Genomic DNA, 15,987 nt, shown 5'->3' on the forward strand with positions numbered 1-15,987 from the left:
AGTCTTCATAAAAAGTTACACTGCAGTGTGGTTTTTTATCTCATGTTTACAATAAAGTCTTCACAATGCATTCAACAATGGAAAAAATAATTCCTTTTAATGTTCCGTAATAAAAAATATGGTTTTTTGTTGCTGATGATAAAGACTGAATCAAAGGTACTTGCAATTTTAGACTTAATTTCTGCTGCATTTAGAGCTCAGTTATATCTTATACCTCAAGAGTGTTGTCGCCACCCTAACTTAAAAAGAACTGAAAACTTGTTTTGAACAAACTTAAAAAGCTTATTTTAACCTGTTCTAGGAAAAAATCATATGTGATTACACCTTTTTAGGTCAATCTCTTAGTTTGTCCCTTGCTTCAGACCTTTTTTGACAATTTCAACATACTATGATAGGAAAGGAAAAAGTTCAAGGGTATTAAACTCCTCCTTAGTTCCTAAAAGTAGATACCATACCATAGAGGAAAGAGAGACAGAGAAATTAAAGTGATCACTGACAAAGAAGTGAGGTCTGAGACAAGAGCAGCCACATGGAAGAGTCAGGCAGCAAAATGCCTGAAGTTCTGCTGCTTGTGGAGCAGAAGAGCCCCACAGCTTTTCAGAAGAACCCCAGAGTGCATTTGAGAGGATTTTGACACAGCAGATTCTATCATTCTCCTGATACACCTAGCACTGAAATAAGGCACTGAGAAATTTGGAGGATTGTAGAGTGGCACAAGACTGGTCCTGGGGGCCACCTCAGCAAGGTATCTGCCTCAACCTTCCTGTGCTCTCCATCAGAGCAAATGATGACACTCCAAGGCCATGCCTGCCTTCACTCAAAGGCTGAGCCATGCCCACCCTTCCCACGTGGCCCCATCAAACATACATGAAAATTTGTCTGAAATGGGAGTCCTCATGCCATGTCTTTGTCACCTGCAAATGGTTGTTAACTGGACAAGTACTTGTCAATCCAAGTTTCAATACTCAGCCCTGGTCAGGCTGAGCTAACACAGCTGTGACACATGCACAGTACAGGACGTTACTGTAGGTCACATCCAGGCAGGCACAGGCGTGGTGAGGCACAACCTGGCACAACATCACATCACCACCAATTCCTCATAGGAGCCTGAATATTTTAGAAGCAGCATGTAGAAATTAACATACTTCGGAAGAGAAATGTTTGCAAATCCTAAAGAACATTCATGGAACACAAATAGTAAGAATACAGGTTAGTGACTGGTAAATTTGCAAGTTTTTAAATTACAGAGCAAATTCACTGCTTAAATAAAAGAGATTGCATTCCAAGTAGATCCCGTGTGACCTCTGTATTTGCCCTCTCATTATACCCTTGCTGCATTGGTTTTCAAACTAATATTAAATTTGCTTTTCCTTAAAAAAACCCCAAACCTAAAGCAAAGACTAATTTTCAGCATATATAGCTGAAAATTAGCTAACACAAAAGGGATAAATAGCCTTAGCTAACACAAAAGGGATAAATGGTATATAAGATTTGTTGATAACAGGAAAGCTGATGGATTCACCTTCCTCCCCTAAGATTAGGAGTCAAGAAAGTTCAGAGCAGGTGAAAAATGTCTCAGTAATTCCATGCAGAATTTTCATATTTCCTAATCCTCAGATCCCTCTTGCTCTCAGAGAAAAACATAGGCTTATCATCCTAAACCAAATAAGTCACAAAATAGGAAAATACTCCTGGAAACTCTTATGTTGATGGCTTGACACCAGTTGCATATTAGTTTAACCTGAACATTATTTGTCCAGTAGAACAGAAATAATGTAAATGATTCAGGAAATTTGTTGGAAAAATAGTGATTGCATGCACTTTTAATATATTAAAAGTTTTTATTTCAAACCAAAATGGAAAATACATTTAAAAAAAAATCAAATAAAGCAACATTCTGCATCCTTTGAAAAGACTCTGATTTTATCCAGATTAAAACATGGTGTTTTGGTGGGCTAGTTTCTTGGTATATTTGCACTTGGTTGTTTATTTTATGCATTGCCTAAAAAGAAATTAATTTCAAATATCAGAACAAGGTGTTTATCAGAGTCTTAAAAATAAAAATAAAGGAGGACAGCTGAAGCCATGTAAACAATCTGGAGATAATTTTTTGCATACACAAATTGGATTGCTCTTTGAAGGCACATTAAGCCTGCTTCAAACAGTAAGTCTAGATTAGATATTAGGAAGAAATTATTTAGTGTCAGAGTGGTGAAGCACTGGAACAAGTCACCCAGAGAAGTTCTGGACACTGCATCCCTGGGAGTGTCCAAGGCCAGGTTGGATGGGGCTCTAAGCAACCTGATATAGTGAAAGGTCTACCTGCCTATGGCAGGGGGATTGGAACTGGATGATCTCTAAGGCCCCTTTTAATCTGTGATTCTATGATTCTAGTAATAATAGAATCATAGATACCTTTTATTATGGTTAAGTCCTGTGACAGCACAATCACAATTTTGGTAACAGGAAACAAATAATGTAATATAAGCTGCTATATGAAGATGTTTTAACTGCTAGGCATCACAGATTCATAAGACCTACAGGAGAATGTGATGACAATCAACAAGCCACTTCTGTTAATTACCAGTTCAGGAAAGCTCTTAATACTGTCTCTCACTGTATCTTGCAGGATAAAATATCCTTCACACAGCTGGAGAAACACATCATGTGATGGGTGAGCAGCTGGCTCACGGGTTGGGCACAAAGGATTACAGTGAGTGGAGTGACATCACACTGATGACCCATCACCAGTGGGGTTCTGCAGGGCTCCATCCTTGATCCCGTGCTCTTCAATAGCTCCTTAAATGACTTGGATGCAGGACCTGAAGGGTATCAAAAATGGAAGCCATGCTTCCTCTGTTTTATCATATGGTGCTTTACAGCTTGCTCTTTCTGTCACCAAACATAATGCATGATTAAAAGATTTCATTTTAAAGAAATCTGACAATTTTTTTTTCTCTTTATGTGACATAAATTATTTTTTCTCCTGTAATGGAGATAGACCAAGCTCTTCACTTGATATGTTTAAACTGTTGGCTTGAGGAATTTCTGGACCAAATTTGATTTTCTTGTTTCGGTATTTCACTGGTTGGGATAGAGGAGAAGATCACTGCATCCTCTTTCTTTCTCTGGAAGCTACCTTTCCATTAAATCCAAACATATTCCATTTTGTCCATTCACTAGCTTTGAGTTACAGTTGAAAGGAAAGCATGTGTGCCCTTCTTGTCCTACATATTTGCTTTTTGGGCTTCCAGAAGCAATTCAGTGTCTAGAATGTGGAAGAGCAATAACTTACTCTTCCCATCTTTTCCCTATGATATTTTACACTGACCAACTGACCAGTGACACAAAGAAAGCTTCAGAAGGTTTATCTACAATATGGAGTCCTTGCTAAGAAACCTGAGTTAAATGACCCAGTCAAAATACTTTTGGCAGCTTGCATGTAATTGCAGCAATCAAAGAACTTAGTAAGTTTATGTAATACCAGTCCTGGAGGTGATAAAGCTCTATCAACTACAACATTTCTTTTCCGATACACAGCATCTCACTGTTGATATTTTAACAGCAACACTTTTCTTGCCTGAGTGAGCAGCTGCACAAACTCAGAGTGTGACAAACTCAGCATATGAAATACTCTATCTGGAGTTTATTTGGAAAAAAAGAATAGTCTTTGCTGAATCAGAGTATTTCAGTTTGATCTTTGTAAATCTAGATGAACTTTAATTTTATTTTACTTCCAGTTCCAAAAATACATGGGTAAATCTGCAGTAACTTTGGGTCAATGATGCATCCTGGTTATTTAAAACTATACAAATGAGAAATAAAGAACAATTACATTGTGCAAGACTATTAATAGAATAGTTTAATCAGAACCTGTATCCTTGTGTTTCCAATTTTCTTCAATTTTTCTTTCATAAAATTTTATATGCTGGCTTTTCAGATGGCATAAATGGGCACAGATTTCTGTCTGGCATTGGTTATAACAGATCCTGCTGTGTGTTCACAGTACTCTCATTCTTTCCTATGGAACTATCATGTCAAGCATGAGGAGTATCCATTTTCTTGAAATGGAATATGATTTACAACTAGAATTTAGAGATTACAGATTTAAGGATAACATATACTCTGCAACAGAATGTGTGTATTTATGGGGTTGAATCCTGTCATTTGTTTGATCTAAACAGTGCTTAACTGCTGCTTTAGAATCTGATCAGTGGTTTATAATATGCAGAGGAGTATGGGGTAGAAATCCCTGGATTAGCTCCAGTACAGTGCTCAGCAGATGTCTGGTAGATATTGAAGGTACCAATTCTGCAGAGAGCTGCACACCATGCTCCATACCAGGACATGCTATCACGCCGATATGTTCTATTTATGAATCCCTAAAATTTCCACAAGTGACCAAACCCATCACAAGATTATTTCATCATATACATGAGGTCAAAACAGTCTTGTTTTCTCTATTTTGACTTTTCCCCCCTGAAGTCCTCTAGGATTATCAAGTCCAGCTGATGACTTGGAATGGCTACCTGAAACTAGGGCTAGACAAAATTAAGAGAATAAAAGGGGATATTAAAGGCCTTTAATAGGTACACCTTCGGCAGTCAAAAGCCTCCAAGGGGCTACACTGAAGATGGACGATGGTCACAAGTTTTTTCCACAGTTCTAAGTTTGGTCCATTTACATATCAGGGGTTAATCCTCCAATTACACCTTCAGGTAATGAAGTCATATACTCCCAGTTTGCTCCCCGCCTCAACTCCTTTTTGTTTATACTTCCTGGGCCTGAGACAGTAAGGTGTCCTTGAGCTTCAGCCTAGAGGAATTGTTTTGTCTGACCAAAAAGTGAAGACAGTAGCTAACACTCCATATGGAGTTTTACAGTTATACACTAAAGCAGTACAGAATTTGAAAAATATAAAAGCTAAAATTCTAAGGCATCACAACCATTAACCCAGAACTGCCAAATGGCCCCTAAGTGCCACATCCACAGCTTTTAAATCCCTCCAGGGATGCTGGGTCAATTGCTTCCTTGAGCAGCCTGTTTCAATGCTTAACAACTTTTCAGTGAACAAATTTTTCCTAATATCCAATCTAAACATCCCATGGCACAACTTAAGGCCATTTCTTCTTGTCTTATGGTTTATTTGGGAGGAGACTGACCCCCACCTGGCTACAGCTCCCTTTCAGGTAGTTGTAGAGAGTGATAAGGTCTCTCCTGAGCCTCCACTTCTCCAGGCTAAACACCCCCAGTTCCCTCAGCCACTCCTCACCAGATTTGTGCTCCAGACCCTTCACCACCTTTGTGGGCTCTCTTTGAATGTGCTCCAGCACCTCAATAGCACAAGCTGGTATGTACTTTCACTGTGGTAAGTGCAGCAAAACCCACCTCAAAGAGTATGATGTTCAGAATTTGGATTTTTCTGCCTGGCCTAGATCTGAATCTGCCACCATTGTGTTCACTGAAGGAAAAGATGGAAGAGGCCGACCACAGCCTCACAGAGCTCAGTCTCCTTGCAAATAAGACATTACCCTATGTAATGGATTTCTTTGGGGACCATATGACATTCATGATTTAGAGCAGCCTTGAGGCTTTTCTCACTTGCACCAGGCCTTGATCAGTTATAGCTGGGGTAATCTGGAAACAGCAGAAGTTGTTTTATTAACAGATCCACAGCAAAGGAGCCAAATGAAGGATGTTGCAGCCCTTTGGTTTCTGTAGTATGGACACCAGAGCTCTTGGGCTGCTGCCCAGTGCTATATATGGGAAAAATGGGTAAACTGTTCTTCACAGAAAAAATGTCTCTTAGTGTAACTCATCTGTTACTGTGCTTCTAAATGATTCATTTTTTTTAAATTAATGAAAATATGCAAATTAAGAAAAGGCTGTTAAAAAGGTATAAATATATTTCATTGCCTAAAGTAATTAGAATAAGTAATTACTTAAACATTATAGTTTAAAATTGAATAATATCTTTGATAGCAAGCTGGATAAGGAGAAAATGCTTAATATGCATGATATAAATGACTTATCCTAGAGACAGTCCTTTTTATACTGTTTACATAAGATGTATATAAGCTTCACAAAACCTTAACATTGACAGCAGTAATTTTAAGGACATCTTTGCTTTGTTCATTTACCTTGTGGCTTGATTTCATAAGAAATACACCATAAGAATACTAGACTTAATTCAAGCAAGCACTTATACAAACACCTGACCGTATCTTTACAACACTATATGGAGTCTTTTCATGGCTGAATTTATAATTTGTTTCCAGGCTTTGCCAGACTATAACCACTCAGTAAAGGTAGTTCTCTGCTACTCAGAACAACTAATTTTTTTCATTCTTTCCAGAAATCAATGAAAACCTACAGATCTTGTTAAGACATTTTCCTGCAGACAACCGTGTACATCACACTGTGTATGTGTGTCCTCAACAGGCACAGATGGAGGGCTTAATCTTATCCTCAGCAAGGTGTGGTGACTGCTCTGGTACTCTGATTAATGTCTCTTGTTTCTTCTTTCCTGCTTCATCTACTTCCTAAGAAACTAATGTCACTATATAAACACAGATTCCCACACTTTCATCCTCTCCACTGGTTTAAATGCTTTTGTCATCTCTGGCGCTGTCTATCGCTGATAACACCATCTGCAATGTCTATGTTTTTCAAGTGCATACACTTTGTCTAAGTGTTCCCACAATGGTGAGGATGGAAATTTCCTGCTATCAGGTCTGTCTGGTGAGCAGATGAGAGACTTCCCATGAAAATCAAGGGAAGCAGAAATACTATGTAGGAGAACACTGCATGGGAAATACAGATCCATTTAGGGACATGGATGATTTAGTGGAGGACTTGGAAGTGCTAGACTAACAGTTGGACTCAATTTTGGAGATATTTTCCAACCTCAGTGATTTTATGATTTTAGTAATAAAAAAAATCAAAAAAGATTATGTCATTAGTTACACCATTCAATAATAGCTCATTTACTGATTGTTCTGTATTTTTCATAAGCCTAGTCTAAGTGTCTGTTAATTCTTACAACTTCTATACTGGGAGTGTACAATCTCTAGAAGTAAAACCTGTTATGCAAAAAAGGGCTATCACTTTAGCTGCCTGACTAGTCACCCATTTTTGGTTTAGAATATGGCCCATGAATGCATTGTATCAGAATGTATCTGAAGATATCAGCTCTTCAGATCTGATATCAGTAGTAGTATCAGAAGAGATCTGGGTCATAAAAGAGTTGAAGAGCAACAGAAAACAAGGAGATTTTATCCAGGGTTTTTCAGCCATTACTGTGCCTGTGTTATCCTGCAAGAGGAAGGGTAGAATGATGGAAGCATAAAGGTTTTCCTTGATTCTCAGCAGATGGCTCGTGAAATATAATCCTATAGGGAATACAGGGGGCCCCAAATATCCTGGATAAAGAAAAATGCATGACTGATCTGCTGAAATTACTTTGTAGGAAAAAATCTTTGTGAAAATAGAACTATAATGATGTGGGTAAAATTTTACAGTTAAATACCCAGATTTACATGCTTTCACTCCATGGATTACCAATCCATAGGTTTTGGACATCATCAGGACTATTGCCTGTGGTCAGGAAGGAAGGACTGGCTAACAGGCTATCTGACCAAACTGCCCTGAAGTACTGCACCAGAAAGGTGCTCAGAGCCTGAGAATTAAGGTGCCTAATCAGCTCAGTCTGAGTAAATTAAATGATCCATTCAAGTCTGAGTATCAGAGACATTGCAGAATTATCACGCTCCATCACTGGCTTTGAGCAGACAGTCAGATCTCAGCAATTCATTGCAAACTATACATGTTTGTCTGCTGGCTCTCTTTTAGAAAGACCCATCATCACTTCTCCCATAATTATTTTCTTGAGGTTATTTCCACAGTGTTTGGTGCAAAAGACATTTATAATTTGCACCTGTTGATTTGTGGCAACAGTTTGATTTTCTCAAGTAATTCAATGAAGTTCTGCCAGCACTGGGATGTCAGAACAAGTGAAAAACCTGAATAGACACATTTGTCAATCACATTAGGTGTCCAAGATGAAATGAGTGAATAAATGAAAGCCATTTATCTAGTGAGCAGCTGCCCTTATTACTAAAGACCTTCTTAAGATTAAAGCTGTGCTGCTAGTTTCTTTTTTTTTTCAGTTAAGGAAAATAAAAGTAGATTTAATACTTTTAAAAATTGCTTTAAAATAAGATAGCTGAAAATACTTCCTAAAAACCAGAATCATAAAAATAATCTTTTCCTTCACCTGAACCACAATGTTTACCTTGAATGTGAGAAACTGGCATTTGAGTTTTAAAAATAAAATAAAAATGAAATTAAAAGAAAATTAAATTAAGTTAATTAATAATAGCAATAAATATATTTCCAGCTGAAAAATCAAAATGTCATTACTTATTACTGTTTTAAAAAATTATCTATTGAGGAAGACCATTGAATCTTTCTGAAACAGCTTGATACTGCCAAAAGCAGAGGACTCACTGAAAAAGATGCCAGTGCAGGGTGTCACTCAGTTTATATCAGCCCTCAAAAGCTTTGAGCAAGAAACATAATTTCTGTGACTGTATTTAGTTACAAATGGCAGCATGTGCTGAGCATAAAGATTATGTTTAAAGGTAAAATATTAATATTTTCTAGCAGTGTAAATATTTCTTATTTCCTGAAGTGAGGGCAAGACTTAGGAGGGCAGAATAAGACAGGCCAACTTAACCAGGTGAAGTTTTCAAGGATAAGTATGAGCCAACAACACCCATACCCATGCAGCTTTTGAGGAAAACCAGCTTAATGATGGATGATACTGCCTTTCAATGTTGGCTTGCCATGAACCATGCAGAAAGCTGACCTTGCTCTATAGAAAGGAGAGAAGAAAAAAAAGAAATCTATTTGTCATCAGTTAAATGTAAAAATGAGCAGAAGAAATTATTCTGAAATTTTTAACATTAAAATAATAAGAGCCAGATTTTTAGCAGGCATAAATAGCCAAATTACAAATGCTACATACAAAGCTGTTATAATAGAAGCCCAGAGCTGCATGTTGGGTTGCATCAAAAATGACTGTGCAATGATAAAAGATTATATATATATATATGTGTGTGCATATATATATATATATATATATATATACACACACACACACACACACATATATATATATACACTTACCCAGTAAACTAAAATACTTTAATCTCATTACATACATTCTCTCCCTTGAATGTACTTTTTCTGCACCTTTTCCACACATAGACACATTCACTCACTTATATACATTTCAGAGCTGGCTTAATTGTTTACATGGCCCCAGGAAAGACAATTTTTTGCTTACAGGAAATGTCAAGACTGTTCATGATTAAGGACTGGATTCCTTCACAAAACTCAGCCAAAATCTTTTCTATCCCCCCAGCCTGAGTGATGCTGTGGTGTGAGGAGAGTGCTGTTGCCATGCTAAGCACAGCCTGGGAACTTTTAACTCCCTTCATTTGCCTGATGAATAAATGCCTACTCTAGCCACCATGATTTTGTTTTAATTTTTCACCATGAGAAATCTTCACCATCTTTTAGGACCACCTTTAAACTTGAACTTCCCCATACTGATCTGAGAGGATGAGAAGCCCATTTAAATGAAGTGCAATTGCTCATGAAGCTGCTCAGAAATGCCTTGCTGTGGTACCAACTCAGCCTGCTTTCTGCCTATATATGTGTGGTTCTCTTTCATCTTAATATTTGTATTGCAAATTTGTTAAAGCAGAACCCTTTTCTTTCATGGTTTCTCTTTACTTTTTCATTGATTTCATAAATTCTTTTTTCAGTGCAGCAGCTGTTGTACCATGGTAGCCATGAAAACATCTGTGGCATTAATGGTTTTGACTAAGAAGCAGAGAAAACATTGTAATTTTCCTTAATCTTCCATTGAATTTTGAGTTTGCTGAAACCTGAAGCTCAGAGCTTCAAGCTGAAAAAGAAATTCATAGTTTGTGGTATAAAAACTGCTGGAATTCTCTGAGGTCCAGCATAATTTTCCAACATTTTAGGTGTAATTTACCTTGTAACATATGCAATTTAGAAAGCATGGTTGTGTGGGTCTTCCACAAAAAATACTAAATAGATTATAGAGCCAGTAAAATGCTAATTGAAGATTGTTTCATCTAGCTATGTCTATATCTGGATGACTTCTAGAAATTATGTAGATATTGAATTATTAATATCAGGATTTTTGTTTCTAAATGAACTAATGATAATATTTACCATAAATAAAGTAGATTAGAAGATATAGATGGCATCTAGTTAATTTTTTACCTTTCTTTGCTAAGTTTCTATAGAATAGTAAAATTAGAACCTGAGTATAGTTTAGGTTTGAAGGGATCTATGTAAGTCCGAGCTACTGCACAGAATAGGCCAACTTCAAAGCTAAATAAAGAGTGTTGCCCCATGAAGTTTAAACAATCTTAAAAGACAGAGGCTGTGCTGCCTCCTGACACTTTTTTGTATGTATACAGTTGGAATTTCATTTCAACATGTGACCAGCATGTGACCTTTTTGTTGTATTCCTCAGATGAAAGTCCATGTCCAGCTAATTTGCTAATTGCTGTGGCTAAAATGTCTTCTTCACCACTGAGGGAATGAGTACTCATTAGCAGTCCTAGCAATAGCTCAAAGCGGCACCAAACAGGTCTGTATCCAGCATCAAAGTCAGCAGCTTTTTCTAGTTGCAGGCTTTGTGGCTGTTACTCTTTTCATAATCCCTGACTGTCTCTCCAGATCTGGAAAGACTCTGAAGACCTTCTGCTGGAATAGCTCTCTGAAAAAAAAATCTGAACAGAACCATAGCCAATTTAAATAAAAATGTACAGAACAAAAGTTTAAATTTTCTCAGTGAAAAACTCCAGCATAACAACAAAATCTGTACCCATCAGAAATGCTGTAGAGACAGACTATTTTGCCTTTAATTTGCCAAAATGTGAATTTGCAGGGTTAAACTGCTATATTATTTTTTAACAGAAGATGGCAAAAAATGTACTATATCCATTAGGCCTTGGCTGCTTTTGCTGCAGATGCAAAATTAAGTTCAAGTCAACCATCGTTCAGAGCAAGGTACAAACACAAGCCATTTTAGCCCAAGAGTACCAAGGAAGATGCTTTTTCAGACAAATGTTTTGGCTGCCTGCCTCCTCCAGTGTTCTGAACTGTTTTTCCATTTTGCTCTTGTTCACATTTGTAGTTCAGTGTTTTAAAATAAAAGCTGGCATAACTGTCCTCTTTCTGTTGCCCCGGTGCATTTATGTTTCCTTCTCAAGAGATCTTTCTTACTCTCTGCACGTTCAGAACCCAAGAAACCACTGAAATTGTGTTTCATACAGCCAGCTGCAAACTTACTGAATATTTATCATGTGTTCAAGCACTTTTCCTGAGTTGCAAGCAATGATCTTCCCTATAAATTGTATTGTTTTTGTGAATGTGACACCTGGCACCCTGCTCACCTGAGCTTTGAGAGACAAAGGGCATTCCCTGACCTTCATTCCTTGGTGTTTCAGTGTGACGTGGTTCAGCCTGCCAGCCAGAGTCAATGCTGATACTACCAACTTCAAAGTTGCTTATTCCCTAAAGTAAAGGGTGAGAAGGGAAGTATTTATGTCTTGCACAGGGTTTATGTGTGCTGTACAGCTCACCATACTGCAGAAAAACCTCAGCTAGCTCTCAATAAGTGCACTAAGGGCCATTTGCCTCAGCAGGAGCTCCAACCAGATTCATTTGTCTCCTGCTTAAGGGTTAAAGTGCAATGAAAGCCAAGCTGCATTTAGAAGCCTGACTTACATTTCACAGAGCTCCTTAACATTGTTTAGAATATAAAAATAAACGTTTTCATTTAGTTAGGTGTTCCTTTAGTAAAGTTAGAGCCCAGTGGTTTTTAATTTCTCTTTATCCATTGTTTTTAGCCATTTTTTGAGGACAACTCATCTTTGAGCTACATAAAATGAATTTACTTCTTTGTCCAAAGACATTCTGTAAACCAAGGAATTGTTTTATTTTGAATATCATTATTCAAATACAATATCTTTTTGTTCTGATTTAAAAGTCTTAGTGCTAAGCTGCAACTTGAACCGGTGCCACAAATGGTTACCATAGCCCTCAATCACTGTGAGATCAGTGTTCTGTAGAAATATGGCCATGACTACACTAATAAGCAACAGAGTCTGTGCACGGACAGAAGCATCCACCCTGTCAGCTTAGCTCCTGGCAGACTTTAGGATGTAAACCAATTTATCATTCACAAACAGTCCTGGACCATGATTTGGGAGGTGGTGCACTTTAAGGATTGCTCCCAATTGGCAGTATGGATGTAGTTCCCTTGTTTTGAAAATTAAGAGAGTTTAGCTGTATAAATGTGGATTGTGCTGTATCATTTGTCCTCAGAGACAGAGAATAGTCTCTGGCCCATTTTATTTACTAGTATGGACAAAGCTTTTAGAAAAACACCAAATGTGGCAATAGTTTTTTATTTGTATTGTGGTTCCAATAAATCTCTTTTTCTCTCAACCGCACTGTTATTTTTACTGTAAAGGCATTAAGCTGAACAGTTCTTTAATAATGATTATCAAATCCAGGATCGCAAAGGGAATAAAAAGAAGCCAAACACTGGATTTTTTTTTAAATTGGCCCTATGACATGCTTAACATAGTAAAAGTTAGTAATCTCAAGAGGAGGCATGTATGAATATCTGTTTAAATACCTTAAAAAGTAACATTTAATTAAAATACAATGTAAATATAGTGGCTTTACAATATAAATTGTCACATGGGTATAACATATGAAAAAACATTATGAATCATCCCATCTTGTACCTAAATGTCTAACTTACATCTTTCATACTGCACAAAGGGGTTAATTGGACACAATTATTTAATGTTAATTAAAATTATACAAAATGAAACAACAATAAGGAAAAAAATGGAAACCCACACAAAGCAAGAAGATAGATAGTTGTAACATGAGGTTTGTTCACACCCAGCATGATCTATTTTATGCAGGAGGCCTCAAGCATAATCCCACTACATTTTTGCTCCAGAAAAGGCTGATGGCATGAGTAGCAAATTGTTTCCTCTCCTGTTCAACCTAGCAGAAAATTGCTTCTTCTTCCATTGTCTTTGTTGAACACTGTGGTGTAGAGGGCTGTGCAGAAAGACTTATCTGGGTGCAAACTACACCCATGCCAGCAAAGAAAGGGGAGGGGGCAAACCCTGAGAAAAAAAGAGGCATGGGAAATACTGCTTTCCTTCACCCTTCAAAGAGGGGGAATGTTGTTCATATTGCCTCCTGGGAGTAGTGTTCTTGTGTCACTTCTGGCCATGACCTGGGAAAATGCCAGCTGGCATAAGTCAAAATCTTGCCTGTGAGCACATGGACAATCAAATAGTATAAAATCACAGATATCAGTCAGGGTCAAACCCATACTTTCTCTGAAAAAACAAATATGATTTTTTTTTAAATGGCAAGATGAAGATTTGACCCTCGATTTGGAAGGAGTTGTCTTTTTCTGGTATCTTCCCCATCTGCACAGTCTGAGCTCAAAGGTGGCTGTTGAACTTTGCGGCTTGATAAACACATTTACTTGAAGGGATAGAACTTGGAATGTGGGCAAAGATACCATGTGCAAGGAATTCACTCATGCAGCCAGAAGGAAGTCAGTACTGATGAGGTGGGATGTCAGCCTAGAGAATGAAATGATAAATTGCAAGAAATGGGAAGAAGGCAGTGGATGGGGGATATGTGATATGACAGTGATCATAACACTATCAATTATGTCAGATGAGGATATTGTTTGTTAGTACAGTTTGCAGTAATATGCACCATTTAGTCCTTGCATGATTTATGTGATTAGTGCTGTCCTGTCCTTCGAGCACTTTACATTAGGTTTCCAAAACTTTTGGAATTAGCAGTTTTAAAACTGATTGTAAGTATTGTGGAAAGGATTATTAAATGCATTAAAAATTATTTTTGAAAAGGGCTAAAAGAATCCTCTGAATCACTGTTAAAATGACAAAACTCTATATCAATTTTCTGAGACAAACCTGTTGTTTTTTTTAATGTTTGATTTTATCTAGAAAAAGAAGATACTTGTGTAAAGATTTTTTTTTACTAATAAATGCTGCAACATAACATTTGAAAGATTTTATGAAGTTAAAAGAATAACACTTCTGAGGAAACAGAAAAATTTTAACCCTTCATTCTTTTTGATTTTGAACTGCAATGTTTATCTAAAAAAACCAGAAGTGAGTCCAATTTGGACAGTGACTGAATAGGAAAATTACCCCCTTAGTGTTTAGGGGAGAAAAAGTGTTAAGGAAGCCACTCCTGATCTTTCTAAATATCAGTCAGGGCATAGATTTCAGTTATAGCATAAACAAGTCATTGAGGATGTAGAAGAACAGCATCCTGACATCAAGTCCATTAGCTTCTCCTTCCCTGAAAACAGAGGTCCACATACTAAGAATACACCCACTTAGCAGGAATAGGAGGCCTTGAGCTTTTAAAGTGGTAGAAGCTACCTCTTACAAAGGGGTACCTTAGGATATTTCCATGGTAAGATGGTTGTGTTGTCCTGGTTCAGGTATGGTATTCTCCAATTTAGAACTCTCATTAAAAGGGCCACACACCACTACCCCTCCAATGGGAGGCACAAAAGGCAAAGATCATGAGTTAAGACCCATTTACTAGAAACAGCAATGGGATAAGAAAACCACAGTAACAGCAAAAATATTAATTACAAAAGGTACACGATTTTATATATATATATCAATATGTAAAGAAACTATTTGCACAGAAAACCCCCTGCCATGTTTCCTCTCCTGCCCTGACAATGATGTGAGATGGTATAGAAGGCTATCAGAGTCTTGCCCTCTTCCAGCTACTGCAGAAAGTTAACCCTGTCCTGGCCAAAACCAGGACTGTTTTGAACTCAGCAGATCTTGAAAGTAGGAAAGAGGAATCCATATCCTGCACAAAGCCAGAAGACAAGCACTTTTCTTTGTGTTGTCTATGTGCCAATCTGAAAACTTAAGGACCTCCAATGCCTCTGCTTCCTTCACTCCTGCTTTTTCCTTCATAAGGAACTGTCTCAATCTAGGCAGAAGGGAGATGATTTAGCAGAAGTGTTGAAACCTCTTTATTGCAATAATGTATTTGGTAAAGTTAAACATGCTTTATAAACTATCTTATCTGTTCTTGATATTACTCTTTGCATGGCTCTGTGGAGTAGGTGGAGTTCAGGTTCTGTCATCCTCTCAAGGACACTGTCCCAGTGAGGACTGTCATAAGAGGTGAGGGCATCGCTGTCCTATAAGGAGGCCAAGAATAGAGACTAATACACAAACGGCCAAACAAGAATACCTAAATTTAGACCTATAATATAAATATAAAGGTGGTGTGTTATTTAAGTCTTTCTGAGGAAACAGATATTTAATCTCTTTCATTGCTCCAAGTATTTCATAAGACTTCAAAGAAGGATAAGGAAATGAAAATATGTCCTTAAGAGGATTCTCTGCTTCCTTGTAGAGAGGTTTCCCATCGGGCATCTGAGTTTCTGGACTCACATTGATGGGCTTCCTTTAGGTGCCACCCATTCAATCAATGGTAACTGGCAGCAGACACATGGCAGTGAAAGAATGACTGCCAACACAGTTTAATTTACCCAGAAGAATCACCCTAGGGTGAGACCATCAGTCCCGAGCAGCGGAACATTTTTAGACTTTGTGGTGGTAATGCTTGTGGTCATTTCTGTGCTTCACAAAAGTTTACTTCATTGTAAGAAAACAACCACAAATCATTATAAGTCAATACCACAAACACAAATTTATAAAAGATTACTTTGATGCTATATGATAGTGAACTTCATCAGAAAAGAATGGCAGATTCATTTTTATATAATCATTCTACATTTGTCATTTCCAGTAAAATATATGGTTTAGC

This window comes from Motacilla alba, chromosome 3 (assembly GCF_015832195.1).
Source record: "Motacilla alba alba isolate MOTALB_02 chromosome 3, Motacilla_alba_V1.0_pri, whole genome shotgun sequence".
Taxonomy (NCBI): domain Eukaryota; kingdom Metazoa; phylum Chordata; class Aves; order Passeriformes; family Motacillidae; genus Motacilla; species Motacilla alba.